The 5,288-nt window shown below is 39.3% G+C and overlaps 2 protein-coding genes across 2 annotated transcripts in view; one reads left to right on the forward strand and one right to left on the reverse strand.

Moving 5' to 3' along the window:
- c9h13orf42 (chromosome 9 C13orf42 homolog) overlaps nt 1–5,288 on the reverse strand; it is an 11,685-nt gene that overhangs the window by 1,160 nt on the left and 5,237 nt on the right. The gene's annotated exons all lie outside the window — the stretch shown is intronic.
- Nucleotides 1–5,288, forward strand: part of LOC106519860 (uncharacterized protein CXorf21) — a 16,827-nt gene that overhangs the window by 729 nt on the left and 10,810 nt on the right. The gene's annotated exons all lie outside the window — the stretch shown is intronic.

A 5,288-nucleotide genomic window follows, 5' to 3' on the forward strand; every position in this document is an offset into this window, starting at 1 on the left:
ATATTTTAGTAGTGTAAAAAATGTTTCACATATAATCTAAAATGTTTTTCATTTTATACCTAAATTCTGAACAAATAATCTAAACTACAAAATGTAACTTAAAGCAATGTAAAAGTAAAATTTGTGTCAGAGCTGTTGTAATATAATTCTTCAGATGCTCCTAATAAAATGAAAAATCAGAATAATTTATTAGCAATAACAGCTGAAATGAAAAAAGGCATGAAAGCTAAAAAAAGTCAACAAAATTATTTTCTCTTCTAAATTATGTGCACTTGTGTAAATACTGTATTACAGAGGTAGTTCTTAAAACCACTTCAGGTGTGTTTCCTCTGTTATGTGGCCTCGATGCATTTGGAGCTCTCATTAGTGATAACTTTCTTTCTTATGCAAAAACAATTGATCAATGTTTGAATGACAATATAATTACAACTAAAACCTGTTGAAACTAATGTCTCACAAAGTGTTGGGTAATCCTTACAAATAAACCTTTAAGTCATACTGTATGTCAACTCTGTTTTTGCTCAGTAAGAAATTAAAAAATGTTAGCCATAAAAAATAAATAGTTTGGAGTGTAACAAATATACAGCAGGGCTACTGAACTGGCAGTTACCAAAATCCATCCCRCCAATTGGTTTCTTAATCTTTTTAGCCCAAACCCCCGGTTTTCTGCTTTAATTAAGTTCTTTTACATAAATGCCAGAATCTTGGCTAAAAGGTGGTAATGCCAGGTACTTCTGATTGACCATGCAGGGCAGTGATGCAGAGCAATGCTGAGTAATGCACTGTTTAATTCATTGTACCCACAGGACATTTTCTCAGTAGTCAACCACCACACAAGGAGCAATATTCACTTTTAAACAGGGACAGGATATTTGACACACAAAGATGGTACTAACTTTAACGTTAACGTACACAGGAGGTTGTGCTATTTACAAGCTGAGTTTGAATAAAATAAGTGTAACACCTGTCATGACATTTAGACATGGCACAAGATATTGGGCCATTGCATTTATGATGATGTGCAAAATTTGCAGTGTGATAAATGGTATATAGATTAGGGGAAACCAGCCTGAAAAGGAATGTGAAGCTTGTATTTAGGGTAAAGTCTGAACAAACTCAAAACAGAAATCCTGATACAGATTTAGTAGGTCCATTAGCCACTTCAAATGTAGTGTTTGTATATTTTCTAAAGTGAAAAACTGATACAGTGCATGCAACAAAGAAATTTCTAGTGGATATTGACCCATTTAAAAACATAAAATGTATCAGATCAGACAATGGGACTGAGTTCATGTGCCGAGATTTTCCAACCCTGTTAAAGGGGCTTYTTGTTACTGTGCACTATTTTATTTTTATATTGTATCATGTTCGAATAAATTTTGTTTCATTTCATTTCATTTCAAAATAATGTAAAATCAACTTTTTTTGAGCTCCATATCATGTTATGACATTATCCCCTCATCAAAAACATGCCCAGAGTCTGGCTTTGACTCATTCATGCATATTTGAGAAATCATGTGCTGTCCTGAGGCAGCTAGGCAGGAGAACAAAAACAGCTGGTTGTCCCTAGAACCACCTTTTAGGTTCAGCTCCTCCTCTGGGCTGTGTCTCCAAGCTGAACTTCTGCATCTCAGAACACGCCTGCCCTGCACCCCGGCCCGCCCCAGGACTCCTGCAGGCTATTGGCAGCAACAACTAGCAAACAACTGGTGAAACCACATCTGCTGAGCTAGCAATTCTAACAGCTTCTCAGTCCAGTACTTTTCAGATTAAAAAAGGTCTTTGAGGAAATGGATTTTCAGATGTCAAGGAGACTACCCTCTTTTTAAGCTTCCCATGGATGACAAGGTTCTTAAAACATGATTGGACTTATATATTTGTGCGAGCTAATTTACTGATGATAGCTTTCTGAACAAAAGGGAATTTAACAGTGGACTAATGAGATTATCACTAAAAGACGAACAATGCAATATTGTACAAATACACAATATTGGTCCTTTAAGAAAAAATGACAAAAAAGCACTAGACATCAGCTCCATAGTCACATCAAAAGATGGAACGGCAGCCATAACACAAAACAAATACTTTAATAAGCAAAAAGGGAAACCCCTTATCAAATGCTGATAGAGAAAAAGCCAGATTTATCAAAAATGCAAAAGTTTGTATCTGTATGTTATATAAACAGGGCAGAGAAAAGCTTGATTTAAAATGTGACACTAATCCACTGTTCATAGGCATGCTGTTTGCCTGTTGAGAAGAAAAATGACAGAAAATCAATTTGTGTAGCAATGTAAGATGCTCAGTTTAGCCATTCTGCTAAATAAAGAGAGGAGATGAAGAGACAAGATATTTGACTCCATCCACGTTATTCCTTCAAGTTCATCGCTCTTGATGCTGCCCTGCATTTGCCAACTGGTTCCACTAAACCGAGTTGAGTAAATAGAAAGCCATTTATGTAGGAACATAGATCGACTGGTAAATTCAGAGCTTCACCATGACAGATCAATACAGCGCCCGCATCACTCCAAATGCAACACCAAACCGCCAATCAATCTCCAGCTCCATTCTTCTCTCATTTGTGAACAAGACCCTGAGATACTTAAACACCTTCACTTAAGGCGGGACCGTTTCCCCATTCTGGAGGAGGCACGCTACCCTTTTCCTTCTCAAGACCATGGTCTCGGATTTGGAGGCACTGATCCTCATCCTGTCCACTTCACACTTGGCTGCGACCTGGTCCAGTCAGAGCTGGAGATCCTGATCTGATGAAGCCAATAGGACCACATCATCCATAAAAAGCAGAGATGGGATCCTAAGGTCACCAAATAGATCCCCTCAACAACATGGCTGTGCCTAGTAATTCTGTCCATAAAACTTATGAACAGAATCTATGAAAAAGGGCAACCTTGGCGGAGTCCCACTCTACTGGAAACTAGCCTGACTTACTACCAGCAATGCTGGACAAGCTCTGGCACTGGTTGTACAGGGATCTAACAGCATGTATCAAAGGATTTGGTACCCCATAGGAAAAGATAAAGGTAAAACCTTGAACTTATATAGCGCCTTATCAAGTCCACTTTGACCCCAAGGCGTTTTACACTTCAGACATTCACCCATGCACACATTCACACACTGATGGCAGTAAGCTCCACTGCAGCCACAGCTACCCTGGGGCACACCGACAGAGGCGGGGCTGCCATGCACCAGCACCACCGGACCCTCAGACCACCATAAGCAACAAGGTGGGTGAAGTGTCTTGCCCAAGGACATGACTGAAACAGCTGGACAGGGGATCGAACCAGCAACCTTCCGGTTCCAGGATGACTCCCCTTACCACTCCACCACAGCCGCCCAATAGTCCCAGAGTACCCCCACCCCCCCACAGGACTCCCCAAGGGACATGATTGAACACCTTCTCCAAGTCAACAAAACATTTGGTTGAGCAAACTCCCATGCACCCTCCCGGACCCTGCTGAAGGTATAGAGCTGGTCCAGTGTTCCACGACCAGGATGAAAATCACAATGCTCTTCCTGAATCTGATATTTGACTATTCAACAAAACCTCTTCTCCAGGACCCCTGAAAATACCTTATCAGTTGGTACACACTCTGCTGTCCCCCTATTTAAATAGGGTGACTACAACCTTTGTCTGCCAATCCAGAGGAACTGCCCCCAATGTCTACACATTACTGTAGAGTCACATCAACCAACACAGCCTCACAGCAGTCGAAGCCTTAAGGAACTCTGGACGAATCTGATCCACCCTGGCGCCTTGCCACCAAGRAGCTTTTTAACCACCTCGGTGATCTCAGCATTGGAGAATGGAGAGCCCAACCCAGGGTCCTCATTGGAAGATGTGCTGGTGAGATTGAGGAGGTTCTTAAAGTATTCTTCCCACGTTCCTAGTTGAGGTCATCAGCACACTACACCCACCACAGTGTTGGTAGTGAAACACCCCTTCCCCAAGACTTTTCTTATCAGTGAAATTAATTTTTACCTGTCATTTTCTGTTAAAGCRTTTTTACTCACTTACATAGTTATTTCTTTCAAGTACTTTATATACCTCTGATAAGTACAAAGAAACATGTATTGTATTTGGAGACTAATTTGCTTTTAGTTTTGATTGTTTCTAAATATGTAAAAATAAAAACACTGTTAAAAGTTAAAGACTTGTTTTCAAAAAGAGAAAAACAGTTAACACTTAACACTAAGGATACACTTATAAATTACTTATAACTAGTTAATAATGCACTTGTTAATGAAGGTGTGGATGCTCAGTAAACACTAAATAAATCAGTTTCATTGTATTACATAAAAATCCTTATCTGTACTACTCTCATTTCTCATTGATTACCTGTTTTCTGAAAGGGCCTTACCATTGGACTGGAAAGTAGGTTTTCTGAAGAAGTAAAGTTGATGTTTCAACTTGGCAAAATATCTCTCAGTCATCCTCACACACCGGGACGGACTGGGTAGAAAAAAGTGTCCTGGGAGTTCCTGACAGACTGGCCCACTTTTAACTGCCAAGTTTATTTACTAAGACTTGAACATGATTTTGTTCAAAATATTAACATTTGCAAAGCAAGCATTTGTTTGAGACCTAGATGTGTACCAGTGAAGCATGTGTTTTGTCTGTGAGAGGAAACTGGAGTACTGGGGGGTGGGGGTGGGGGATCATGTTAAGGGAGAACATGCAAACACCACCCAGAAAGGTCCCAGGTTGGGATTTGATCCAGCAACCATTTTGCTGAGAAACATCAGCTCCACCAACTGTGCCACTGTGCTGCCAAATTTTATATTTTTAATGTTGGTGAAGATTCTCAGTCATCCTCATGATAAAAATAAAGTTAAAAAACAAAGAACTGGACTTATATCCTGAGTTCTAATCTTTATAAATCTTCATAAAAATCTACAAAGCTTAGAAAGCACGCCACTCCAAACACTGTGAACTGACAAAGCTTCCCTATGTTCAGTTGTAATTGTTTGTTCTTTCTATATACACTATAAAAATATGGCCTCTAACCTAATGAGAACTTGCATCATAATTTTGAGGATGTTTTGAAGATGTTTTTTGATGATTATGAAGATGTTTTATACTGGCTGTCTTTATACAGAATAACTATTTTAAGTTTGTTTTATTTTAAGTAAATTAGTTAGTTTTGCAAAAATACTTTTTTATTTATATGGTTTTACTAATTCTAAATAGTTAGAGGCAATTAAAATGAGCACAAAGCAAAGATAACTGGTGGGGCCACCAAATTTGTTTTTGGTGGGGGGGGGGGGGGGGG

This window comes from Austrofundulus limnaeus, unplaced genomic scaffold, assembly GCF_001266775.1.
Source record: "Austrofundulus limnaeus strain Quisiro unplaced genomic scaffold, Austrofundulus_limnaeus-1.0 Scaffold83, whole genome shotgun sequence".
Lineage (NCBI taxonomy): Eukaryota > Metazoa > Chordata > Actinopteri > Cyprinodontiformes > Rivulidae > Austrofundulus > Austrofundulus limnaeus.